The following is a 27,767-nucleotide window of genomic DNA, read 5'->3' as shown; positions in this document are numbered from 1 at the left end:
TCTCTTTTCCCTCCCTCTCCATCCAGAAACATCGCTTCAGGGGCTGAACACCATTTGAGAGCAATGTGCCCCAAGCCATATCAGATAATTACCAATCGTGAGGTTAAGCCAACTGAAGCCTGGAGCATCGATGGCCATCCCGTCGCAGTAACACCCACCATTTCAATGAGGTTCATATCAGTTTGGCTTTCAGATAGAGTTGGGTTTAGACCAAATGACCTTGTATCTGCCAATGTTTACAGCTGTTTCTTGCAGAGAATGTAGGGCCATTTTTGAGGCATCAACAGTGGACAAAACCTGGCCAAATTTCAGTAGGTTTAATCATGTGCTTGAAATCACCTCCAGTGAAATAGATTGAAATAAATCACTTCCATTGAAATAAATTGGCAAAGCCAGCAAGACCAGTCACGTCGACCCCTTGGGAGTGGCCCACCCCCAAGCCCATTAGCAATTGGACAATTGTTCACTTCCCAAGCAGCAAGCTCAGTCCTGGGACATCCTTTGCAACCCAGGAAGTGGTCCAAAATTGTGATGGGCAGGAGGAGCTCCAGCCCACAATGGTGCCCACCTGAGAGGGTATATGCACTTGCCTTGTTAATGTACCAGCACCATTAATATTCAGGGATACCGTTTGCCAAATGGTTCTGTGGCCTGCCTTAATAATTGACTAATAGCAGCAACCATCATTTCTCCCCAGCAAAAAATAACTAGTCAAAATTATGTTCTTCAGAGCACCATTTGTTTCAATGGAAGAGATTTAAGCACATGCTTATTCTCCCACTGAAAATCAATGTGGCTCTGAAGTGCTTAACTTTGGCTATGTTTTTTATTATTAATGGCCGTTTATAATCAATTATTACAAAACAGTATAGAGTACAACATAAATGAAATTAATAGGACAAAAATTAAACTATGCCATTATGATATTTTAGCTTGAATTATGCATAGGTTTAGCTCTTCCAGCACCAAATCTCTATGCAATAAATTTCAAATTAACCCTAATGAGACAAGCACGTTCATTTTAGAAGAAGTAAATACAGAGGTAAAAATGAGGGGCTTGGGAAGAAGTGTGTTATGTGTTTCCATGCAGGTAAGAAAGGGCATCAGCACAATAAGAAAACCAGCAGGATTAGTAAAGCCCAGCTGATTTGACATGAAAGCTTGTCTGTTGTAGAGATATTGCCCTAACATATTTCCTGCCTAGGAAATGCATACCTCTGGGACTCATAATGCTCTCGTCAACATTGCTGAAGGAGGAGACTCCACCCTCCCTCCTCTCTCTTTCCTGCTTTCTACCCAAGAAGCAGCTAAGGGAAGGATTGGGCTGGTGGGAGGGAACGGGTAGGCAGGTTGGAGGCTTGCAAGCTGGCAGACCCTCTGAGTGCCCCTATTTTCCAGGGACATCCCTGATTTAGAGAATCTGTCCCAGTTTCTGATTTGATTTTGGAATGTTCCTGTTTTCCTTAGGACATCCCTATTTTCACTGGAGAAATGTTGGAGGGTATGGAGTTATTCGATTCCCGAGCTGTCTGAAGACAATCCTGCCTTCAGGATTATGTTTATTGCGTTTTTATATATGTTGGAAGCTGCCCAGAGTGGCCGGGGCAACCCAGTAAGGTGTGTGGGGTATAAACAGTAAAGTTATCATTATAGAATGGGACATCCCTATTTTTATCGGAGAAACAGTGGAGGGTATGAGCTGGGTGAGAAGAGAAGTGTCATGTCAGTTATCACATTGTGAATTTCCCCACCCAAGCTCACAGAGGTACGGCAAGGAACCTCAGACTCGGGGGCCAAATGCAGCCCTCCAGGCCTCTATATATGCATGTTGGAACTCTCTCCAGACATTCTCTAGACTGTTCCATGTAAGGAGTGAGTGGTGCAAGCTAGGGAAAGTGGAGAACAATTGTGGACCTTTATGGGCACTGGAGAGGAAATTTCAAAACTTCTCCTCTCTGGCCAGCAGCTTCAGGAGTGAATGCACTTGACTGCCTTAGCTTGCAGTCATGAGCAATTGCTGTAGCAACTCCCCAACTCACCATCTCCCCTCACTAAGCCTGTGAGCAAGGCAATATCTGGATTTTCTTGCATCGTCTTGAAAACATGCTCAATTATTCTTTGCTAGAGGGGGAAAGCATAATCTAGCATTATTTGAATAGCTGTCCTTTGACACCTACTTGGCCCCCCTGCCCTGTCCAGGTTCGTTCCAGGGAATTTGCTCCAACCACCTCACCCTAATTCCAGGTTTCCCAAACTTAGATGTTCAGCTGTTTTTGGACTACAATTCCCATCATCCCTGACCACTGGTCCTGCTGGCTCGGGATGATAGGAGTCGTAGTCCAAAACAGCTGGACATCCAAGTTTGGGAAACTCTGCCCTACTTATAGTACAAATGAGCTGGAGGTTTCCATTTGGTCATTAACAAAACAGATTTCACATACTTGCTGCAGACTTTGAGGTGGGATGCAGAAGGGAAGGGGTTCACTGGTTTTTGCCAAAACATCTGACATTTGGGGGCAGAAAGATGTAAAAAGCCAGCCAGCAAGCAAGCACCATTAATTTCAGCAAAGGTCAACACACTTAGCTTGGCAGCATTTCTTCCGCGCTTGAACTTACAGCCTTCCTTCCGCTGCCCCCCCCCTTCACCCCACTATTGTCTAAGGGCTTCATTATTGTTAACAGCTTCTCAAATTGCCTCGCAAGCAGAGCTCTAAAATATTTAAAGCATGGCTCAGCGATAAGGCGCTTATGCTGGGGAAATTGTTCCTCTCTCCAGCTCGCATCCTTTTCTCGCGTTCATAGATGTTGTTCCCCCTTGCCAAAGGAGGTCCAGGCTTTGGCTGCCCTACAGCCCCTGTGCAGCAGCCCCCTGCCCTCCCCATACATCTCCCTGCCGCTCCCCTGCTTTTGTTCTGCCCAGATGATGCCTCCGGACTCCAACCGCCTGCAGCCTTCAAGCACAGTTGTTTGCCTAGCTGTTGGGATGTGAGCGATTTGGGGTGGAAAATTCAGATGAGATGATCCATAAACCAGCTGTCTCCTACATACACACACACACACACACACACACACACACATGCATGCATTTTGTCTTGCACCCTCTTTGCAGGAGTGTGAGCAAGACAGAGCAGACACTTTTGCAAAAGAAAAAGGAGAGAGTGTCAGCGTTCAACACAGGCTGCAGCGGTTCTTAATATAATATCCTCCTTGCTGCATGCAGTGGGGGGTGGTAGGGGGGAGAAAGCCATGGAGTGCATTGATTCATGTGGTGTGTATTTGCTGTTCAGGCAACATCTTGCAATTAAGAATAGGAGGATTGCAAGGGCGTCCATTTAGACCAGCGTTCTGTTTTTCCGACAGCACTCCCACCCATCCTCCTCTGATGCTTCTGGAAGCTCACAAACAGAGCACAGAGGGCTGCACAAACACCATTTTCTCCCGCAAGCATCTCATCTGGTACTCTGAGGTCTGCTGCTTGCAAAGGTAAAAGCTCCATTTAGCTGTTGAGTCTATTATCCAGTGCTTTGCCTAACCCAAGGACGAGGGGAGTGCATGGGTCACGGCAGCAAAGAAACAACAAGTAAGCAACTTGCTCCAAAAAAAAGGGGGCTGGAGGCAAACGGAGGTCTTTTGAGTCTCTGCCTCCAAGTCTACCTGTTTGAGGCTCTGCCCCCTTTGATGTATAACAACAGAGTCTTAAAGAGCTAGCCCTCTGGCCTGAAGTTCATGGACTCTTACCTAATGCGCCCCTGCCCTTTTGGACAAGTGAGGTCATATGGGAGCCATTAAGATCCTCTGGGAAGGCACCTGTTGTGTAGGGATGTGGGAAGAGCTCTGTTCTGATCACATTTTAATGTGAACCTACCTCATTTGTACTTCTTGAAGCGGCATACAAACCAAAACACAGGTGTCCCTTTGAAATTTCCACTTCTCCGACTTTTGTCATGCCCCTTTCCAACTGGGTAATGGGTACAAAAATGTGCCTGCTGAGGGAAAGTGTGTCTTAAAAATGCTCCCTTTAAGTTTGGAAGCTGGCTTGAATTCCTTTGGGTTCTTAGTGTGGATTTCTTCTGTCCATTTTTTGCTCCATTGTCATATTGTGCCTACCCTACCGCCATTCTTTTGACTCAGCTTGGTTGAAGGCCATGGTGCAAGAAGTTACTTTAATAGGCCTATCACCCTCTTACCTGCTAACCACAGATTTGAAGGGAGCCAAATCCGTGATTAAGCACAGGCTTTCGAATACTGATTCCGAGAGAGAGCAACTCTCCTTAGAGGACTAAGTCCTTGGGACTTTTTAGATTGGAGAAAAGGCAAGTAAGAGACAACATGATAGATGTTCCTATGCATGGCATGTAGAAAGTGGACAGAGAAAAGGTTATCTCCCTCTCTCATGACACTAGAACTCATGAACATCCAACGAAACTGAATGTTGAAAGATTCAGGGCAGATAAATGAAAGCGCATTTTCGTGCAATGCACAGTTAAACTATAGAACTTGCTCCCATGGGACACAGTGATGATCACCAACTTGGATGGCTTTAAAATAGAATTCAACAAATTCATGAACAATAAAGCTATCGTTGGCTACTAGCTATGAAGGCTATGCTCTGCCTCCAGTTGGAGGCAGCGATAATAACTATGCTTCTAAAGATGCTTCTAAAGACTAGTTGAGAAGCGGGTGGCACTGTGGATTAAACCACAGAGCCTAGGACTTGCCGATCAAAAGGTCGGCGGTTCGAATCCCCGCGACGGGGTGAGCTCCCGTTGCTCGGTCCCTGCTCCTGCCAACCTAGCAGTTCGAAAGCACGTCAAAGTGCAAGTAGATAAATAAGTACCGCTCCAGCGTGAAGGTAAACGGTGTTTCCGTGCACTGCTCTGGTTCGCCAGAAGCGGCTTAGTCATGCTGGCCACATGACCCGCAAGCTGTACACTGGCTCCCTTGGCCAATAAAGAGAGATGAGTGCCGCGACCGCAGAGTTGGCCACGACTGCACCTAATGGCCAGGGGTCCCTTTACCTTTACCTTTAAAGACCAGTTGCTGGAAACCACAGGAGACAACTGTTCTTGTGCTCAAATCCTGCTTGCTGGTTTCCCGCAGGCATCTGATTGGTCTCTGTGAGAACAGGATGCTGGACTAGATGGGTCATTGGCTCTGCACGGGGATCTTTCTCCCCGCCCTCCAGTCACTGAGGAGATCATGTCTCTCCTGTAATGACAAAATGTCATACTTGGGATGGTTAACTGTACCTAAGTATAGGAAGGCTTTCTCCCTTAGATGGTTTAGTGTTCTCCCCTCTAATTTATTAAATGGCAGATGTAACAAAATCCCCAAAATAACAAATGCTGCACCTGAAACAATTCTGAGTTGGACTATATATTGCATGTCCTTTTCTATTTTATTTTTATCAAAGGGCTAGGAAAGATGTAATATAGCCTATTGTACAATCCTTCCCAGGTTACTCCCCTGTGTTTCTTCTGGTTTTGTTTCAGAGCCCCAACAAGTTAATCACACAGCAAGTGGCAAAGTTTTTGAACATAGCAATTGCCACAAAGACTTCTAATGACCACCTGATATATCCATTCAAATATGTCTACTAATTTAATTTTGTGTTTTTAGCTGCCTTGTGTATATTTTTTTAATGTCACCATTTATAATTGTAAACCGATTAAAAATGTTCTAATGGTCTGTTGACTGCTAATAAAGAAAGTAAATAAAATGCATAAAATTCATTCATTCTATTTGGGAAAATTGCTTGCAAAATGTGCATAACTGCTAAAATGGTATACAGAAATCTGTATATTTAGTTTTTAAAAAATAAAACACACAGTAAAATTCTGAAGAATTTTCAGTAGGACTTTTAAAAAGAAAAAAACACAAACTGATGCAGGAATGTGGGGAAATGAAGGCCCAATCCAACAGAAAACAACATAAAAGCCCATTTACAACTGTAGAAACCATTAAAAACCATCTAAGACATTTAAAAGCATCTAGGGCATCTAAAAAACACTTAAAAACAATCACGTGCTCTCACAGCTGTCAATTTCAAGGTTGTCATTGCCAGTATCTGGGTAAACAGGAATGCATTTAAATTTCTACTGAAACTCAGTAATTGAGAGCCAGTGGGGTCCAATGGTTAGAGTGTCGGACTACGGCCTGGCGCTCCAGGGATCAGATCTCTATTTAGCCATGAAGCTCATTGGGTGAGCTTGGACCACTCACTGCCTATCAGCCTAACCTATACCGCAGGATAGTTGTGGGGATTAAATGAGGAGGGGAAGAACCATACACACCACCTTTAGCTCCTTCTGAGAAAAAGGTGGAGTGTAAACGCACCAAATAAATAAACAATGCCCTTGGCTTTGCCCTCTACTGCTGTGTGGCCCTTGAATGGTTCCCCATAAGGAAATGAGACCCTCAGGCTAAAAAAAAATGATTTCCTACTCCTACTGTACTTCCTGCTGCTTTGTTTCTCAGATGCTTCTGGTCTGCTGCTGAGGGGGTGGGAAGGATGCTGGCCTTTGTAGACCTTTGGTCAGATCCAGCAGGGCTCTTCTTAGGTTCTTGAAAAAGCTTCGTCGGTTCATGTGCTTTTCGCTTCTCCAGGACTCAAGGCTCGAAATAGTTTCCACCCACCTCTGATCTGCAGCCTCTGCCGGCCGCTCGTCATACTTAATCGCTTTACTAACTTTATTGCCATTGGGATCTCTCCTACCACATGGGAGAATCACCATGGAGACCCCCGATGCGACTAGTGTCCCTGGCACACCTCTGTGCCCCGGCATTAATCCCCTCTCAATGTGCCACCAAGTCAGCCCCTAGCTTGGAGGAGCGAACAAATAAATATGAAAACTGCTCCCAGAGGAGCCAAATATTCGCCAGACAAGCAGAAAGAAAGACACAATAATATACCATGTAAGCCACCGGATTTTATTAGCTCTGCTTCCCTTTTCTCCCCTTTGTAAAGTATCGCTGCATTGTTATATTAATCTTTACTCCAAAGCAAATTAAAGCGGGGACAGTTGTCAGGGCATTATTAAGAACAGCTGTTTAATTACGCCTGCTTTTTGCATCAAATTGTGGAGGGAGGGGAGGAAATGGAGCACCCTTTGCTCATTGACGATTGCTCTTCTTCCCTGCTCTCGCTTTTCACACCCTCCTCCCCCAGCCATGTACCGCCAAGTACAAGAGGATAAATGCATCGTTACACACCACCCTGATCTCTGAGTAGTGAGAGAATTCAAGGGTTCCAGCACTTACCCAGGGTTTGGTTTCCTTGCAATGAACATCAGCAGAGACGGCACTCTCTTTAGGGCAATGTATATGGTTTTATTTACCCATATAGACAACCTGAGCATAAGATGGAGAGGCTCACCGCATAAACAGCCCAACAGTCTCGCTTCTTCATTAGTCACAGCTATGGATCCAGTCCAGAACAAGCATGTCACAGTGTCTCCAGCTTCCAGCCCACTGCCAGCTCAGCTCTCAAACACCATTCTGCCTAGCAACTAGGTGAGGGGTGAGAGAAAGGACCACTGTTAGTCTGGAGGGCAGCATTACTTAGCTGTAGCACATTCTTTGGGGATGCTGATGAAGACTTGTACTGTAAGTGGCTATTTATGATCATTGTCTTACACAGAAACTTGTCTGATTGTTTTAGCAACTCCCTCTGTTAGATTCTAACCCTCACTGGGTACAGGACCCCAAGAATTGGGGCTCAGGCCACCATCCATGCCAGAGGTGCTCCAAATCACAAGCATCCTCCACTTTTCTTTTAGTCCTGGGGTGGGGGGAGCCACTGAGGAACGTCTAATGTTGTCCACACAATGACAACCATCCCCTGTCCCTGACTGGCTGTATTGAAACCTTCAAATCGATCCCCAAATAACTCTGAATTGCGGAGAGTAAGTTGCTACACTCTGTTTAAGCTTCTGTCTGGGGACCTCAAAGCAATTTCCGCAAGTGTTAGTTAACCAAGGCTGCTTCCTGGGTTTGGTGCCATCAGATTCAATTTACACAGGTAATCCCAGGTGAAGAGAGATTTGCTCAGCCTCATGACAGAATTTAAGGCACTGACAAATCCAGCTAGAATTTTCCTTGGAGGAGGCTGAAATCAGAAACTCCCTCAAAACTATTTGGGATTGGATTCCCCTCTCTGCTCATGGGGCTGCAGGAATCCTGAACATCTGTATTCCATGCTGTAACATTACATTGCAGGTTTCAACGATCTGTGGTTTTACTACATTTATTTATTTATTTATGCTGCTTTTTTATTAAAGAATAATTGTTTGATATTGTTTTAAAGTATCATGCACTGCCTTGTGGGCTTTAGGAGTAGAAAGGCAGGCTATATATCTATAAAGGTAAAGGTAAAGGGACCCCTGACCATTAGGTCCAGTCGTGGCTGACTCTGGGGTTGCGGCACTCATCTCGCTTTATTGGCCGAGGGAGCCGGCATACAGCTTCCGGGTCATGTGGCTAGCATGACTAAGCTGCTTCTGGCGAACCAAAGCAGCACACGGAAACGCTGTTTACCTTCCCGCCAGAGCGGTACCTATTTATCTACTTGCACTTTGACGTGCTTTCAAACTGCTAGGTTGGCAGGAGCAGGGGAGCTAGGTTGGCAGGAGCAGTGAGCAACGGGAGCTCACTCTGTCGCGGGGATTCGAACCGCCGACCTTCTGATCAGCAAGTCCTAGGCACTGTGGTTTAACCCACAGTGCCACCCGTGGCCCTTATATATCTATATTTAATGTCCAAAATAAATTTATTTTATTAATTTTATTTAATAAACTTGTACTTATTAAGCAAAATGTATATACACCACTTAATTGTAACAAAACATCAAAGCAGTATACAAGCTATATTAAAGTTAATAAATGAAGCTACAAACAAATAATTAAAAACATTTTAAAAACAATTGAAATCATCAGTGAACTAAAAAGAGATGGAAACATGTCAATGTCTATACACTTGAACAGGCTTGCCTAAACAAAAATGATTTAACAAGGCACCAAAAGGATACAGCAAAGTCGCCTGCTTGATGTCAATAGGCAGGGAGCTTGTGCTGCCACACTAAAAGGATGATTTCTTGCAAGTGTGAATTGAGTCACGAGTGGTACCTGTAATAGTGCCAGTTCTGCAGATCAAAGTGGTTCAATGAGCACATATGAGGGAAAGGTGATCCCACAAGTAAACTGCTCCCAAGCTATTAAGTCTTGTATATCAATAGTAACACATTGAAAATGGCCCACTAACAAATCATCAAAGCATGCAGATCTCTGGGGAGAGGTGTTGTAAGTTGACAGGGTCTCACTCACTCACCAGCACTACCTGGAGATGCCAGGGTTCACACCTGAGACCTTCTGCCTACAAAACAGGTGCTCTACCTTTGAGCTACAGCCCTTTCTCTTTCGATGCTCAAACACTGCTTTATACTTGGCAATATTAGCAGTGATCATCATCACAGCAGCAGGATGAAACCACCCACACGCTTCCAGCCTTTCTACTCTCTCTCAAATGGTACATTTAGCTGTACAAGGGTGGGGAGAGAAGAGAAGAGAGAGATTTTCAAAAGTTCAGGGAGAACCCCGGGATTTTGTTTCTTGAAAGACAGTCGGACCCCTGCAGCAAAGCGGATGGGGAAGTTGTCTGAGAACAAAAGCATCACAGTGCAGAGTACACAGCCAGCCTGGAGGAAGAGAGAGAAAGCAAGAGCATATCATCGCCATCAGCAACCCCTCCCCCTTCCACACCCCGTGCAATATCACTGGAGGGGAGGCATCTGCCAACTGACATACTTTAGCTTCCCCCTTCCCCTTTTTTGCATGCCTTTGAACTTCTGGAGGGATGGTGGGTAGATTTATGCACTGCCTGGGTCTGGTATCAAGCTTGCCTTTTGCTTCACCTCCAAAGCAGGAATGGGAAACATCCTGGAGGTTTGAATGTGGCCCTCCAGACCTTTCCATCTGGCCTGTGGGATTCTGCTCAGTCCACACACCATCCCTCAGACCTCTTAGAATTCCTGCTCCATGACTGCAGACATGGGATTTTTGTCTATCACATAACGGTGCTTGTTTTGACTCCATAAAGTGGGAAGTGACGAAGACAGGAAGTTTGTGTTACTGTGTTCCGTGAAGTGGGACTATTGTCCTTTGTTTTTGCTCTCTGCTGTCTGATGCTAGAGAGAGAGGGAGCCATGTTGCAGTGCTCTGTGTGTGTTTATATGTAAATAAAGTAGATTAGCCAAAATGTTGAGTTGCTGAGGTCTGTTACACAAACTGTGAACACTCTGCGGATCCCTAAGTGTGTCGGTGTCTGTTGGAATTGGTCGCTGTGATGTTTGGGGTGAAGAAAGTTTTTGAAGCTCCTGAACGAATGACCAGGAAGGAGAGAACATGCCAGTTGGGCATGTGTCTCTACTAGGGTCCTGCTCGAGTGTAGGATGAGCTCCTGACAAGAGCACTCCTCACTGGCCCTGATCTGCTCTCTCTTCAAGTGCTTTTCCCTGGCCAGAATGCATCTTGTTTGCTTGAGGCGATGGAGGTGGGTGGGTATCTCTCTATTCATCCATCCATCCATCCATCAAAGACTGGTATTGTTAAATACCATGGTGATTTTTAAAAATGCATAAAATTAATACTGAAAAACTTTTGCAATAACTAAATTTTGTAAACCTTTTGTGGTCTGGGCAGGCCTGGAACTAGTTCCCATGTCTTGTTCCTCTCTAAGGAATCAAGTTCAGCCTTCATGGCATTTAACCATGACTCAGCATGCTCTGAGGCTCAACTTTGGACCTTTTGGAAGCTTGAAGGTTCCTGTTGAATGTTCGGGAAAAGTCAGAATCCCAAGGCAGTATAAGTTCCTCAACTATGTTTATTCAACATTTGTCAGTGACAACAGCTCACTCATAGGAAAACAAGAACCAAAGTGACTGGACAACACAGAAATAATGCTAAACATGAACTGACCATTGGTATCTGAAGAAGTGTGCATGCACACGAAAGCTCATACCAAGAACTAACTTAGTTGGTCTTTAAGGTGCTACTGGAAGGAATTTTTTTATTTTGACTATGGCAGACCAACACGGCTACCTATCTGTAACTGACCATTGACAGTTGACAGTTGAAAGTCCATGCGCTTACTTGCCATTAGAATGTTTGTCTACCAGCGCTTATACGATTGGTTAGAATGCACCTTGTAACATAAAATGTGTTAAACCCAATACATAACACTCCTCCCCCCAACTTCCTAACAAAAGGAACAAACATAGTCATCAAGGTGTGCTGGCCTTTTCCGTTCCTGCTGGGACCGTCGTGGTTCCTGTGCCCAAGTGGGTGACCCAGGAGGTTCCTCCGGTACCCGTGGTCTGAGTCAGCAAGAGAGGTCAGCAAGGCCGGCTCCGAAGGGGTCACTGCCAATGGAGCCACTGAGGATCCCGGCCTGAAGTTGCCCTGCTGGGGTAACTCAGTCACTGGCAACCTGTCTGGTTCCCATTCTGGCCTGGGCACAGAATCTCCCGAAGTACCCATTTCTCTGTCCTTTGGTTCCACTTGAAGTTCCATGTTCAGAGGTGCCCTGGCTCTGATCTGGTTGAGGTGTCTCTTCCAAACCAGTCCCCCCTCCAACCCGACCTCGTAGGAAACCAGACCTGTACAGCGGGCAATGATACTAGGGACCCAACCCTGTTCGGGCCCATAGTTTCGGACGTACACAGTGTCTCCTGGGGAGAACTCTCTTGGAGCCCCCCGCACCACAGTGGATGGCCGTTGTTCAAGAGCCCGGTCGGGGTGCGTATGATCAAGGAGGGTAGTGAGAAGAAGAAGAAGAAGAGGAGGAGGAGGAGTTTGGATTTGATGTCCTGCTTTATCACTACCCGAAAGAGTCTCAAAGCGGCTAACATTCTCCTTTCCCTTCCCCACAACAAACACTTTGTGAGGTGACTGGGGCTGAGAGACTTCAGAGAAGTGTGACTAGCCCAAGGTCACCCAGCAGCTGCATGTGGAGGAGTGGAGACATGAACCTGGTTCACCAGATTACGAGTCTACTGCTCTTAACCACTACACCACACTGGCCTCCTCCCCATAAGCAACTCAGCCAGGCTCCAGCCAGTCATTGCACTTGGGGTGATGTGTTGGGCCAATAAGAACTCCGCTAGCTGGAGAGTCCAGTCTCCATGCACTATGCGCCTAAGCGCATCTTTGGTATTACGGACCATGCGTTCAGCTTGGCTGTTAGTGGCCCGGTGAAAAGGAGTGGAATGAATGTGGTGGATTCCATTCTTGGTTACAAATTCTTTGAACTTCCCAGCACCGTCAGTAGCACATCCACCTTGTCTGCCTCCCTAGTGAAGCCTTGTAATCGGACGTAGCTCCTTCTTAGGCGCACATCAAGGTCCAGTGGTGGCCAACTATGACTGGTGGCCATCCTCGGACCTGGAGCAGTCACTTGTGCGATTGTGGGTGGTTACGAAGATGCTGCAGGCACGGTCTCATTTCCGGGACTATTTGCTAAGTAAGGTCACGCTTACTGCGAGGCGGCAAGCGGCGGTGCGGTCTTGGGCCTCTGGCAGCCAGTGGGAGCTCATCAACCCCATCCTCATCACCAATGTTGAATGTTCGGAAAAAGTCAGAAGCCCAAGGCAGTATAAGTTTCTCAACTATGTTTATTCAACATTTGTCAGTGACCACAGCTCGCTCATAGGAAAACAAGAACCGAACTGACTGGACAACACAGTCATAATGCTGAGCATGAACTGACCGTTGACAGTTGACAGTTGACAGTTGAAAGTCCATGCGCTTACTTGCCATTAGAATGTTCGTCTACCAGTGCTTATACGATTGGTTAGAACGCACCTTGTAACATAAAATGTGTTAAACCCACTACATAACAGTTCCCAAACCTTCTCTGATTTACTAACAACATCTGTATCTGCTATGACTGTTTTAGCAAACTCTTCAGGATACCTTTTGGGTGGTTTACCCTTTGTGGCCCTTTCAGATCTGTGTACTATACACAAGTCTTCCATGCTATGCTTCTTTTCTTTAGGAGAATGGTGGGCAGGCTGGAGGCCTGGGCAGGCCAGATGCCTGCTGGGATTGACAAGGCATCTGACCCTCACCTGAATCTCATAGCTCTCCTGTAGCTGCCTCTGATTAGTTATCATTTAACTCTTGGGGGAAATAATTAGCATCACACGTCATGTGGCCACCATGATCTTGCATGAAAAAAATAGGATGCCCCATTTTTTTCTGGAGCACTTGGGAGGTAGGATGCATTGGCCCACTCATGTGAGTTGCCTCATCTACTTTTGCCTTTGACCACACCCACAGCTGGCATGTGGCTCTTGGAAGGTTGCCAACAAGGGAATGTGGCCCTTGGGCTGGAAAATGTTCCCCATTACATTTAAACACACATGTAAAGTGCATGATGTTCCCTGAAGAATCCTGGGAACGGTAGTTTTTAAGGGTACTGCGAATCATAGCTCTATGAGTGGGAAACTGCAGTTCCCAGGATTTTGGGGTGGAAGCTGTGTGCTTTAAATGTGCCTTGGATGTGGTTTCAATTTATGTGGTTTATCTACCCAGGAAGATCACTCCCTTGAAATGTGATGATGTCTATTGCTTACCTGAATGGGGGGGGGGAGAGAGAGAGAGAGAGAGAGAGAGAGAGAGAGAGAACAGGTGTATGGCTGTGTGTAGAAACCTCTGGTTTTTGCATGGGTGGAATATAGTCTACTACACATTCATTGTCCCATCAACTTTTGCTTTGAACCCACCCACCAATTGCATGTGGCCCCCAGAAGATTACCTGTGAAAGAATTTGGCCCCAAGTTTAAAAATGTTCCCCACATCCTCTCTACATACTATAGGCCACATTTCAGTGAACACATCTTTCTGGCCTAACCGTCAGATCCCCTATCAGAAATGTTGAATGTCATGTCCAATCATTTATCAGCCGGCAACATGTTTCCCTCCAGAGTCCTTGAATTGCTCTTTAGTATTGCTTGCTGATTATATTATGATGTGCTATTTACCTCGGTCAGAAAAGCGAGACCTTTTACGTCGCTTCCCTTGTCAGAAATGTATCAAATAAATCGCTGTATTTGGAATGCGGCTCGGTAGAGTTCACTGCCCAGGTAAACGATTTGCCGTAGCTCAGTGCATAATGTGGACATAGCAGAAGGTTAAATGTGCCAATGTGCTGGTCTGAGGAGGGAATTGCTGCAAGGATGCAATGGGAGGGGGATGTTAATGGGGTGGCAATAAATATAAACAGGAAGCGCAGGAAGCATGGACGTCATTTGGGCAAGTTGAAGGAGAAAGGGACATTTTTCGGCTTCCACTTTCATTACTATGAAAACAGAAAATGTAAAGAAACCTCATTTTCAACTGCCACTCAAAATGTCATCTTAAGTGGCAATGTAGCCAATATTTGCAATTACCTGGTTTGCAGTATGAAACTGTTTATAATGCACCATGTGAGCGTAAGAACCTCCAATTGGATCAGGCTAATGGTCCATTAATCCAGCATCCTGTTTTCACAGTGGCCAACCAGGTACCTGTAGGAATCCCAGAGGTGAGATATGAGAACAACAGTAATTCTCCCCTCCTGTGGTTTCTAGCAGCTGGTATTTAGAGATGATGTCTCTGGCAGTTAAAGCAAAGCATAGCAGCTGTGTCTAGTAGCCATTGACAGCCTTGTCCCCCACAAATTTGTCTAATCTTCTTTTAAAGCCATCCAAAGCAACATACATGACTGCCTCCTGTAGAAACGAGTTCTGCAGTGACCTGGGCTTGGCATTCAGGGACATGGATTAAAGTTCCTTCTGTTGTTTGACCATGTCATGGATACAATTCACCGGACCATGTCATGGATACAATTCACCAGTTCACACTGCAAGTTGGACAAGTACTGTTTTTCTTAATTTATTTCCTGTATTTGTCTCCTGCTTTTCACGCAGTTTTGCTTCGCAGAGTGACTCACATCAATTTTAAAAGTGAGGGTGGTTGCCACCAGCCTTCTAAGCTAAAAAGACAGACATAGAAGGGAAAATGAGTAGAGAGGAAAGGCAGAGAAGGGCAGATCAGTTATTAGAGGCCACAAAAAGTAGATGGTTATAAATAGGAATGGCAGAGAAATTCAGTTCAGTTCTCATTTAAAGAGGAAACCTACCTAATTCAGACGTTCCAAAACAAAATGTGAACTGAAATACAACCCTCCACTGAATTTTGCACTTCCCCAAATTTTGCAATGCATTTCTCTAGCAGTATGTCTCCAGTAATGTGTACAAAAATGCATATACTGGGGTGAAGTGTGCATACAAAATGCATATATTAGTGAAGCAAGCATGCCACAATGCATGACACACTCATACCTCAGGTTATGAACGCTGTGGGTTGCACGTTTTCGGGTTGTGGACCGCGCCAAACCCAGAAGTACCGGAACGGGTTACTTCCGGGTTTCAGCGCTCGCACATGCGCAGAAGCACCAAATTGTGTCATGCATGTGCGCAGATGCAGCGCTTTAGGGTTGTGAACATGCCTCCCGCACAGATCACATTCCCAACCCAAGGTATGACTGTATAAGGGGAAATGGCTTTGCAAAAATGTGTCTAGAATGGTGTGTCTATTAGGGCAAATTCACACTAAATTGCTGATAATTTTTCATGAGTACTTCTTTTGTGAAGGAGAAAATTCTCAAACAAATATGAAGATATGGAGGGATGAACTTATGTCTGGGAAAATCGGAAATGGAGAAGCCAACAGATCAGCCCATTCTGGACTTTAAGCAGCCATTTTTATACAGTTCAGACCAGGCTAATCTTCCCTTGCTGGTGTTCAAGGTCAAATAGCAACTTATGGTTCTTGTGGTTTCAGCCAATTGCTGGATCATGAGTGACCTTTCTCTTGGCTTTTGCAGTCCTGGAGCTACAGGCAGCTGGAGCTGAGTGTTCCTTCAGGCAGGGATGCAAGCCTCCTACAGCTGCTCCTTCTCCAGTCAGTGACTGGGACCAGGGTGGTCTCCTTCTTGCCTTTTGATCATCCTAAGAGACAGGGTATATTAGGGCTGCCATACATCCAGCTTTTTCCAAACACATCTGGGAATTGGCTGCAAAATGGCATCTGGATGGATTTTTGATGACTCAGCAAAATGTTTGTGAAAACCTGGACGTATGGCAAGCAGGACAATTTATTTTATTCTTAATGCTTTTAAAATTCAAGAAAAGCCCAAAAATGTCAAGCTCAACAACCTTGACAAAAGGAAGGAAGGAAGGAAGGAAGGAAGGAAGGAAGGAAGGAAGGAAGGAAGGAAGGAAGGATAACAACTTTATCCAGATTTTCACTTTGAGAATATGGCAACTCTAGGTATACAGCCTCCCAGTGGCTCTAGTTTCCTTGGCTGATGGCAGAAGCTGTAGTGTACTTTCTTTACAGTTCCAGAGCTATGTACTACCTTTGGTAACATCATGATCCAAAACCCAGGCCTAGGGACCAATTGTGGCCCTCCAGGCCTCTCTCTCTCTGGCCCTCATAACTCTTCCCAGGCCTCCTCCCCATCACCAGCTTCATATCCCAAGTGTTTTTGCCTCCTTGACGTTTGATCCTGCCTCTTCTTTGCCTGGAGGGGGTATACAGGGGTGTGTGTGTGTGTGTGTGTGTGTGTGTGTGTGTGTGTGTGTGTGTGTAAAAATTAGCTTACTGTACAAAGGTTTAAAAGGGTCTCTTACAATGAATGGTTGAGGGCATTGGGTATGTTTAGGATGGTAAAGAAGCGACTGAGGGGAGATATGACAGTCAACTTCAAATATCTAAAGGGCTGTCACATGGAGGATGGAGCCAGCTTGCTTTTTCCTGCACCAGAGGCTAGGACCCAAACCCATGGATTCAAATTACAAGGAAGGAACTTTCTGACAGTAAGAGCTGTTTGACAGTGGAACAGAATCCCATGAGAGGTGATGGGCTTTCTTTCCTTGGAGGTTTTTAAGCAAAGGTTGGATGGCCATCTGTCATGTATGATCTAGTTGAAATTCCTGTATTGCAACGGGTTGGAGTAGATAACCCTCGCTTGCAATTCTGCAATTCTAAGATTTGAAAGAGAAGATTCCCTGACTTCCGCCTCTTCCATGTTTAACTCTTGACCAGACAGACCAAAGACAAGCCAGCATAGGAACACTTTGCAGCCCCTCTTGAAAGCAGTTGAAGAGCTGCAACTTCCTATTTCACAGCCTCGGAGACACCACCACGATGGCCCTGCTGCTCCCCCTAGCTACCATAAATTTCACCTCTCTTACCGACAAAATGCAAAGCAGGATTTGAGCTGACGAACCCCAGTTGTTTATGAAGACTGATACAGGGAGACACAGTTTGATGTTATAATAATGCCTGAAATCACGAACCTCACCTCTGCTCACTGAGCAGTGAGCTAGCCTGATGGCCTGTGTGCTTACATAACACCGAAAAAAGCTGACAGACTCTACAAAAACAGCAGAAATGGACAGGTTCCTTGTCCATTTTAGGAGCATTAATTTGGGTAATGGCTTTCTCCAAGTGGGATCCAACAATATTCGCCTTCTTCCTGATTTGGAAATTAGCCGTTTCTTGTCTTTCTTCTCCTGACAAAAGAGAAGGAGGAAGCTAGAAAAAAGTGTATTGTTTGCAGCAAAATGAGCTTTTATTTTCATTTGTTTTAGATGCTTTCCTTTAATTAATTAAAGGTTGGTGTGCAGTGGGGGGGGGAGCACCTTGGGAGGGTGTTGCCTGGCTCACAGCCAGGTAGCCTTGATGTATGCAGGCTTTGTTTCTGACAAACTGGCACCTCCACCTCGAGGCTGTGGCTTCTGTGTGTACATTTAAAGGGGGAAATAGGGGATGTGATAGCATAGCTTCTGTAGTCTAGGCTCTGGTATCTTTTGGGTTAGATTACCACAATGCAATATACATGGGGCTGCCCTTGATGGCAGTTTTGGAACTGCTGCTGGTTGAGAATTCAGCAGCCGGGTTGTTGACCAACGCAAGATAGTCTGAACATAAAACACCACTTCTGGCATGACTGCACTGGCTTCCATGGAATTTCTGGGCTCAGCTCAAAGTGCTGCTTTAAACCTATAAAGCCTTATGTAGCTCAGGAGCCCACATGAGCCAACAAAGACCCAGCATTCATCATGCAAGGTCTTCTCCTTGTGCCCTCTCCAAGGTAGGTGCAGAGGGTGTTGACATGTGAATGGACCTTCTCGGTGGTGGCCTCCCACTTATGGAACACTCTCCCCAGGGAGGCAAGTCTGGCACCATCATTGCCTATCTCTAGGCACCAAACAGAAATGTTTCTCTTCTTCCAGGCCTTCAGCCTTTTATCATCTATGGCTTCCTTTGGTAAGTGGGATGGTCTATTCCTGCCTTTTTATAATATGAATGTGTTTTTAGCTTTTACTCCATTGTAGTTTTTTGCATTGGTTTTAATGTACAGTGGTACTTCGGGTTAAGTACTTAATTCGTTCCGGAGGTCCGTTCTTAACCTGAAACTGTTCTTAACCTGAAGCACCACTTTAGCTAATGGGGCCTCCCGCTGCCGGCGCGCCGCCGGAGCACAATTTCTGTTCTCATCCTGAAGCAAAGTTCTTAAACCAAGGTACTATTGCTGGGTTAGCAGAGTCTGTAACCTGAAGCGTATGTAACCCGAGGTACCACTGTATGTCCTTTTTTTCTTTTCGTTTTTGGTAGGTTGCTTTTGTGGGAATTAAACTCTAGTTCCCATTTAGCAGGGCTTTGCGGAAGACAGCCCTGGGTCGTTTGACCTGTTAATTAGTTCTCCTTTTCCCTCCTATAAAAACTATGCAATACACTCTCTTTCAAAGTTTAAAGGACAAATAACTTTTACTAAGTGTCCTTGCAGTTGCAGATTAAATATACAATGCAGGTGGATGTTTCTTAAACTGTTACAGACTAACTAACTGTGAGGCAAACAGGAGCACAACATAAAATACCCACTGCTTTGTTAAGACTGTTCAGCTAACTGCCATAACTCTACCAACTGCAAATAACTACCTCAGTCATAGAAAATCACAGTTTGACAGCTCTTGAAATTAACCTTTTACATGTGCATTTGGGGATTGGGGAAAATTTGTGGAATAGTTGAAAAATTCTTGTATCCAAATAAGTTCGTTAGCAGGGTGGATTCAGGTATAAATTGCAGTTTTAAAAAATGAAAATGAAACCACAAAGGGGGGGATATGTCTATGGGAAATTTATGCAATTTGTGTGTTTGTGATTTGTATGTCAGTAAATTTTTGAAAAACTGAAAAATAAAAATTATTTTTTTAAAAAAATATGCATTTTGGATGCTAAACAAAAATGTGCATTTTGGATGCTAAACAACAACAAAAATGCAAATCATAAAGTCCACATAGAAAACACAGTGTGCTCAAGGGGGGGGTCTCATAAATACCCCCTTTATCTCTGCTGCCTGGATGCGTGCACCCCATCAGTGCCCCCAAGGTGTTTTGGTGGGTTTAAACAAGCCAAAACATACTGAGCATCCAAGAAAAGGGTGTAGCTAGGAAGGACTAATTTGCCTCCAGAGGCTAGTCTGTTAGGGCAAATGAGGCACAGCCCTCTAACCTCAGTCTGCCCACTCTTTACAACGGGCATCGTTTTCCAACTGCAGTTTCCCAACTATCTCCTTATATATAGTAGATCATGCAAGCTATTGATCATGGGTACAAGGGGCACTAGAACTATTAAAGGTGGTTAAATGAGACTTGGCCATCAGGGAATTGCAAAACAGTTTTTAATACTGTATTAAAGCTTTGCTATTAACCTTTTTGCTCCATCGTTATAGGCTGGAAATTCTAATGTGCAGAAGCAGGTGAGTCGAAGCAGGCAAAATGGTCTTGGGCTGCCTCTATGCGCATAAACCTGTACCCAGGAAGAGCGGGTGCTGGTTTTCTTCACCAGTCAACTGGAAACTGTAACATAGCTCTGTGGCAGAGCAGATGCTTTCATACAAAAGGTTCCAGGTTTGATCTCCAGCATCCTTAGTTTGAAAGAGCCCAGACAGGTAGGCTAGGAAAAGGGCCTTTGATTGAGACCCTGGAGAGCCTCTGCAAATCAGAGTAGGCAATATTAGTCTAAATGGATTGTCTAAGGCAGCTTCCTATGTTCAAATCTTACTGAAGATCAGTTAATATGGTCTCAAGAATCATGTGGTTGCAAGGCTTCATGGCTTCCAGGTAGGGGTTCATACATTTGAGTATTGCTTCTAAAAAAATTCCCTGCACAGGCATAAACTATGTCAAGAAAGAGTGTTCAAATTATCCTTCTTCCTGATGCATTTTTCTATGTAAAATGAGGATTTAGAGAAGACTGGAGGACCTTCTCCCCTCACAGCTTATACAGGAAACTGCCCAGTGAATGTTTTTGCATTAGCCTTGATTTAGCAAGGTATGTACTGATATGAATTAACAGTTATGATGGCACATGGATTTTTTTTCTAATTCATTTGTATTTGGTGAAACCTGTTCTAATGTAGGGATGAGTGCATGTGTCCATTTTGGCATTTCTATATAATAAAAATGTAAGAATGTCATCATGAAGCCCCTGTTGGAGGATATACATGGATTTGCATGAGGTTGAAGCTTGGATGGGAGCATCTGCCCCCATCCATACTTGGAGTCTGAACTCACCTACACTCATGTTTGGGCCCTGTTTGTGGGTTTCCCACAGGAATCTGGTTGGTCATGGTGAGAACAGGATACTAGGCTAGATGGGCCATTGGCCAGAACCAGCAGAGTTCTTCTTATGTTCTTACAAGAGGGTACTTCAGCAAAAAAATCATTGTGGAAACAGGTTTCGGGTGTGTGGAATCTATTTGCAATCTGATGACGTCACAATGGATGCTTTTGGAATTTCAGAACGCATTAGCCATGTTCCCAAAGGGAGGTCTCATTGACAGGAAGGCAGACATGTAATTCAGAAGTGGTGGACCAAAAACAGATTTCTGCCACCTGCTCAAAGGTCAGAAGCACTGAGAATTATGGCCACTAATTAACTCCGCCACACACTGAAACATTAATATAGGCCGCAGCCTGTTGAGTCTGACTCGTCAGCTCTGCCCCTATATGTTAATATTGAGAGGGGGAATTATAAAAATGTAATGAGAAAGCGCTGAAATATGAAAGTCTTGTAATGATGAAATATAACAACCCATAATGAAGAAAAAGCAGCAGCATTTTTTTTTAAAAAAAAAAAATTCAATTCTTCTGAAAGATAGAAAGGGAGTTGGGGGTGGGAAGAAAGCATTGCCTGAAAATGAGTTTTACTTCCTGACTGTTCCAAACCTTCCAAAAAAAGCAATTACTGTTGGGCTGGCATTGCCTTTCTGCACATTAATTCCCCATTATGAGTAAAATTAATGGGTTTTGAAAACGCCTTGTCCTTCATATGAGCTATGCTCTTCATTACTGGGGCTAATAATCCACCTGAGATTGGAGGCCATTGCCCAGTGCCTCCATAGCCTGCTTTACTACAAAATGCTGAAGGGAGCAGGACTTAGATCAAAGAGCTTGTGTCTTCCTTCCTTTTTTCCCACCCCACCCAAGCGGGTCAGAAACAGAGGCTTCCTATTGTTTAGTAATATTATTATTTGTTAACTATGGAACTCACCCCCACAGAAAGCAGAGATAGCTACCAACCTAGATTGCTTTGAAAGAGGATTAAACAAATTCCTGGAGGACATACCCCACAAGTGTCCCATTTTAAGCAGGACATCACAGATCACAGAAACCAATTCCGGCTTCTGTTTGGTTCCCAGAATGTCCCATTTTTGGGGTCCAGTGCTCTGATGTGAGTCCAGAGCATCACTCACTCTGGTGCAAGTCAACAGGATTCTGCCAGAGCACTGAACCAAAAGGTGCTCTGGTGCAACCCTGCTGACAATCACCAGGACGCCTTCTGGTCTGGTGCCCTGGCAATAATTTGTAAGGTAAAGGTAAAGGTACCCCTGCCCGTATGGGCCAGTCGTGTCCGACTCTAGGGTTGTGCCCCCATCTCACTTAAGAGGCCGGGGGCCAGCGCTGTCTGAAGACACTTCCGGGTCACGTGGCCAGCATGACGAAGCTGCTCTGGCGAGCCGGCACCAGCGCAGCACACGGAAATGCCATTTACCTTCCCGCTAGAAAGTGGTACCTATTTATCTACTTGCACTTAGGGGTGCTTTCAAACTGCTAGGTGGGCAGGAGCTGGGACCGAAAGATGGGAGCTCACCCCGCCGCGGGGTTTCGAACCGCCGACCATGCGATTGGCAAGCCCTAGGCGCTGAGGTTTTACCCACAGCGCCACCCGCATCCCTAGGCAATAATTTGTAGGGTTGTGCAAAAGTGCCTTCCTTTCAGCCAGGCTTTCCTCCCTCCCACTCAGGGCTCCTGACACCTACACAGAAATACCATTTTTCTCTTACCTTTGCAGGGGATGAATATAGTCCTGGGAAGTGGAAGAATGATGCCCATTCTTGCTCCCCATCTCTTGACCACCTGCTCCAGCATCTGACTGCTGACCCCCTGACAATATGTTGAGCCAAACCTCGATTATTGCTTCCAGCATAGCACCGTGTCCTACCAGACCTAAAAGGATGCCTGGCCCACTTCCAGTTAATCCAGTTCCCCTGAGGATGACTCCTTGGTTGATACACCAGGAAAAGACAGTTCTCTACTCTGAAGCACTGCCTCTGCTCTCTTCCCCTCAAAGGACCATCTCCAAATCAAAGGGATGAAGCAGTCTTGACAGTCTGTGTTAATTTGTTTCCGCTTTTTGTCATGGAGGGTTTTGCTTTATGGCTGCTTTCTGACCAGCCTAAATCCTGATTGAAGCAGCGTCAGATTCTGAGTGCTTGGAGAAATGTTTCATCGCTAATTGCCTGCCAGTATCAAACTCTCACCCTGATCGTCAACAGGCAGTGGTTGTTAATATCCTTTCATTAAACGCTCGCTGTGTCTTAGCCACCAGCAGTTCTGGTACAAAGAAGACTCTTGTCCTTAGGAATCAGAGCAGTAAGGGGGTGTTTTGAGGAAGGCACCAAGTGATAACCATCCCCATCTAACTTAGATGCACCCACGGGCTCTTTAAGACTGAGGGATATATACGTACCCAGCCAACATGACTGCTGTTTGTTCATGGTTAACAGGATGTCTTTGTGAGACATGAATACAGGACAGAAGCTGAACCAGGACTTCCATCTAGCATTAGTCAGCTGACTCCATGGGCCAATCCCTATCTACGAGGCCCAGAAAAGTCTTACTTTAAAAGCTTTCTCTTCAGGCCAAGCAATTTGACTCTGGTGTGAAGATACTATTTTCCTTTACCTTGGATGATGACTTGACATTTGACTTTATACCTGCCTCTGATCCTTATTTGCTAGCCTGAACTGTGACACCAGCCTGGCCCACCTGGACTAACAGCCAACAGTGTTCTCTGCATCTTAAATGCACATGGCAGCATATACAGCAAAGGATCAGGAGCTGGAGAGTGGCCTGACATGCAAACTACCCGCATCGCAAAACACCTCTCTTTTTCATCCTTGGAGGCTGGCAACAAGGGCAATATGCATCCAGGCAGCGTTAACAGCTGTCTGGACTATCCAAATTGTTCCAACCAATAGGATTTTGCCTTCCATGGCTATCAGTTCAAAGGGTGTTGCCATCATGGAATGGTGAATTTCAGAGCTTTTAAAAAAACAAAAAACAAATAAACCTCCTTGGTTCTCTGAAGCATTTTGCTGTGCTCCGAATTTGCACTTCAGACAAACAAAGGCCACATTCACCCCATACCTTCTAAGCACTATGCTACCACTTCCAGCTGTAATGGGTTCCCCCAAAGAATTCTGGGAGCTGCTAGGGGGGAGGCCTCTTCTCTTTATTGCCAGAGTGGTTATAGGGCTGCCATACGTCTGGAATTTTCCAGACATAGATAGGATTTGGCCATCAGAAACAGTGTCTGGGCAGAAATCGCTGGAATGTCTGGGGAAATCCACATGTATAGCAACCCACATTGGAAGCGTATATCTTGGAGAATTACCTTAAAAAATAGCTCAAAAACTTCATTTTGTAGTTGAGATTTTTCACTTTTTGAAATATGGCAACCCTACTGAATAATCAGGGAATGCTGAGAATTGTAGTTCTGGGAGGTGGAATGGGGATATTGTTACAACTCTCAGCACCCTTGACAAACTACAGCTCCCACAATTATTTGGGGGAAGCCATGACAGTTTAAAGTGACATCATAGCACTTTAAATGTCTGGCTTGCAAGATGAGCTGATGTGTAATGGTGCGTCATGGTCCTTTTCATTTCATTCTCCTCTCAGTGGCGCAGCATCAGAGAAGAGGAACAGTGACCAGATGCTTGGCACCTCTTCCTGCTCCTCCTCCCCACTGCCCCTCATCATGCCACCCCAGAAGAAGATATTTCACCATTAAGTGGAGAGTCAGAATGAACATCCAGCTTCTGCTTCATTTGTGGGAACGATATTGTGCAGTCAGAAACGGACATCTGGCGGAGGAGTGTCAATCTCCCAGCCAGGGAAGCAAAAGGACTCAGCTAAACTATTTCCCCCAAGAGATTCAAGCTTGGGGAAGCCTAATTGCCAATGCAGAGGTCTGATGGAAGACTGTCTGTTAGAAATGGCCTCTGTCAAGCTGATCTGCTCAGGAAGGGCAATATTGACAAAGGCTTTAGTCTTCTTCGCTCCCTTCCCTCCTTGAATGTTATTTTTACTTTCCATGGGAAGCCCATGGACAAAGATGTGTATGTTTACTTATTCTATGGGCAGTGCCTAGTGCTTGAAATATCAGTATAATTAGTATCTGGGTTCTGATCTCAGCTCAGTCCTGAAGTTAAGAACATTAGAATATCCCTGCTGGATCAGGAGAATGGTGCATCTAGTCCAGCATCACCATGGCCAACCAGATCCCTCAGGGAAACTAGCAAGCAGGACATAAGCACAAGGGCATTGTCTCCTCCTGTGGTTTCCACCAACTGGCACTCAGAGACTTCCTACCTGGGCAGTGAAGATAGAATGTAGCCCCTGAGGCTAGTGGCCACTACCAGCCTCACCCTTCATGAATTTGTCTAATCCTCTTTTAAAGCAGGACCTGAGTGCTACACTTCTCTTTCAACTTGTGATTCCCCGCAACTGGCATCCAGAGGCATATTGCCTCCAACAGTGGAATTAGAACATAGCTATCACGTTTAACAGCTCCAGATATTCTTTAAAATTTATCTTAAGAAATATTGTAAAATTAATGAATGCTAAAATGTCGTGGTTATTGAAAGTAAGAGATTACAACTGAAAAAGTTTAAGTAAGAGAAAAGGAAAGGGAACGATTAGATGAAATTAAGGGGAAGGATTTGCTGAAATAAATTTGGAAATTGGAATGCAGAAAGGGGAGGTATGGGGAAGTCAGCGAAATAAGGGTTAAGAAAACTGGATATGAAATTATACATGTTTGTTTTTTGTGTTTGTATGTTTGTATTGTGTATTGTTTGTGTTGATATAAATTGTGAAAATCCAATAAAATTAAAAAAAAATAACAGCTCCAGATATTCACTGAGTGTAGGTGACCACCCTTTCTCGATTGCATCACTTTAGATGGGGGGGGAGGTCACATGCTTGAATGGTGTCTAGTGGTGAAGAAGAAAGATGAAGACTTTCTTGATCTGTGTATTTTGTGTTTGAGGAAGCAAGATGCAGCTGGGGGAAAGGTGGGTTCTATGAAAAAGTGAATTATCAAATGGAAGTTTGGGATATTTTCATCTGTGCAAATAAGGCAAAATGTCAAGCTGTCACTGTGAAGTACAATATTCTATCAGTCAGTAAAATCACTGTGATGTGCATGTTAAGGATTATACAATTTTTAGAAAAGAAAAGAAAGAAGATCTTCCAGGCAGCCCTGCAGGTCTTATCAGAATTGGGTTTTCAGGTTGAAAAAGTGAAACACATTAATCCATACAAGACCTAGGGCACATTTTGCACAACGAGCTGATTCCCCATAGTTTTAAAAGTTGGTTTTTTAGTATAGGAGACTGTTTCACATGGAAGACTTCCCCCTGACTTTTCTTCCATTCAGAAATATATGAAAATATTGTCCATTCAAAACACAACAGAAATTAGGAAGAGTCATGCTGGATCAGGCCAATAGTCCAGTATCCTGCTCTCACAGTGGCCAAACAGGTACCTATGGGGAAACCCCATTCAGCACCCAAACGCAAGAGCCCTCTCCTCTCCTGTGGTTTCTATCAACTGGTAGCTTGACCGTGGAAGCAGAGCAAAGCTGTCAGTAGCCCTCCTCCATGAATTTCTCTAATCCTCTTTAAAAGCCACCCAGGTAGGTGGCCATCAGTGTCTTCTGTGAGAGCAAGTTCCACAGTTTAACTAAGCTCTGTGCGTAGAAGTACTTTCTTTTGTCTGCACTGAATCTTCCAACATCCAGCTACATTTTATAAAGTTCTATCGTGTCACCTCTTACTCACCTCTGCTTTATACCAAAAAGTTCCAGACATTGCAGCCTTTCTTCACAGGGGAGTTTCTCCGACTCTTTGATTATTTTGCCTGCCCTTCTGTGAAGCTTTTGCTGGGATTTTCGCAGTGTTGCTGTTGGCATGATAATTACAAGCCAACAACAGCCTCTTACAACTTTGACAGCAACCCCCGGTTAGGAAAAAAAAATAGGTGATGGGGGAATTTAAATCTTGCCTTACCCATAAATTCATCAGATCACTGCTCCTCAGCCTCAGTGCTCCCAACTGTGATGTGGGGATAATGCCACAGACTTACATACCTTAGACGTATCTATGGAGACCTTTGTGATGCTCCCAGGTGTGTTGCTTCTTAGACAATGGGCTGTGACATTCAGGATTGACACAGGAAATTTACTTTATTTGGCTGCAACATTTACAGATCCTTGATAAGGCTTTTAATGCATGTCTGCAGTGGGGCTGCTCCTAGTCCAAATGAAGAGAGGGTTTGGAGGCTGGGATATTCTTAAGGGGACAGTGTGTAGTTAATTCGTTGTGCTGGGATGCAGCACATCACAGCACAGGCAGCTAATGTGGGATCCAATTCCCTCAAGCCTCAGCCAGCATCATCAGGAATGATGTGAATTGTAGCCCAACATGTTGGAGGGTACCACACTGGCTGCCCCTGCACAAGAGGCTTCTGGAGTTATTTCTGTTCTTTAATGAGAGTGGCACCTGTAAGATACAAAACAGCTCCTGGTGTTCTCAGTCTATACACAACAGAGAGGTATACGGTACTATAAATATTTGGTTTAACAAATGCAGAGAGCCAGTGTGGTGTAGTGGTTAAGAGCGGTAGTCACGTAATCTGGTGAACCGGGTTCGCGTCTCCACTCCTCCACCTGCAGCTGCTGGGTGACCTTGGGCCAGTCACACTTCTGTGAAGTCTCTCAGCCCCACTCACCTCACAGAGTGTTTGTTGTGGGGGAGGAAGGGAAAGGAGAATGTTAGCCGCTTTGAGACTCCCGAAGGGGAGTGAAAGGCGGGATATCAAATCCAAACTCTTCTTCTTCTTCTTCTTCAGATGTGGAAGAGATGGGGGGGCGGAATGAGGATAGAAGGCAGGTTGAGCTGTTAGCTGCCCATCCCTTACCAGTGGTATCCTTTGATAATCCATCCTCCTTCAATATCCATCCTTTGCACTACTATTCTTTTGCTCCCATCTTTTATCTCCTTGTAATATGAAGCCAAGTCAACAGCTAGCC

The 27,767-nt window shown here is 44.9% G+C and overlaps 2 long non-coding RNA genes across 3 annotated transcripts; one reads left to right on the top strand and one right to left on the bottom strand.

Annotated features, from left to right (window-relative positions):
• Nucleotides 1-12,386: 12,386 nt before the first annotated feature.
• On the bottom strand, nucleotides 12,387-26,781 carry LOC309519870. 2 transcript variants are annotated; one of them, XR_014214032.1, is made up of 3 exons: nucleotides 26,518-26,781; nucleotides 17,404-17,614; nucleotides 12,387-14,560 (listed from the first exon to the last, which is right to left on the bottom strand). It is a non-coding gene; the product is annotated as an uncharacterized lncRNA (long non-coding RNA). The 2 variants fall into 2 exon arrangements; XR_014214033.1 differs by lacking the exon at nucleotides 12,387-14,560 and having other exon boundaries at nucleotides 17,314-17,614.
• On the top strand, nucleotides 20,439-24,857 carry LOC309519871. The gene is made up of 2 exons (XR_014214034.1): nucleotides 20,439-21,011; nucleotides 24,353-24,857. It is a non-coding gene; the product is annotated as an uncharacterized lncRNA (long non-coding RNA).
• Nucleotides 26,782-27,767: the final 986 nt, after the last annotated feature.

Source organism: Podarcis vaucheri (genome assembly GCF_965113315.1).
Source record: "Podarcis vaucheri genome assembly, chromosome: 15".
NCBI lineage: Eukaryota > Metazoa > Chordata > Lepidosauria > Squamata > Lacertidae > Podarcis > Podarcis vaucheri.
Note: the sequence above shows the minus strand (reverse complement) of the source record. Positions and strands in the feature narration are given on the sequence as shown.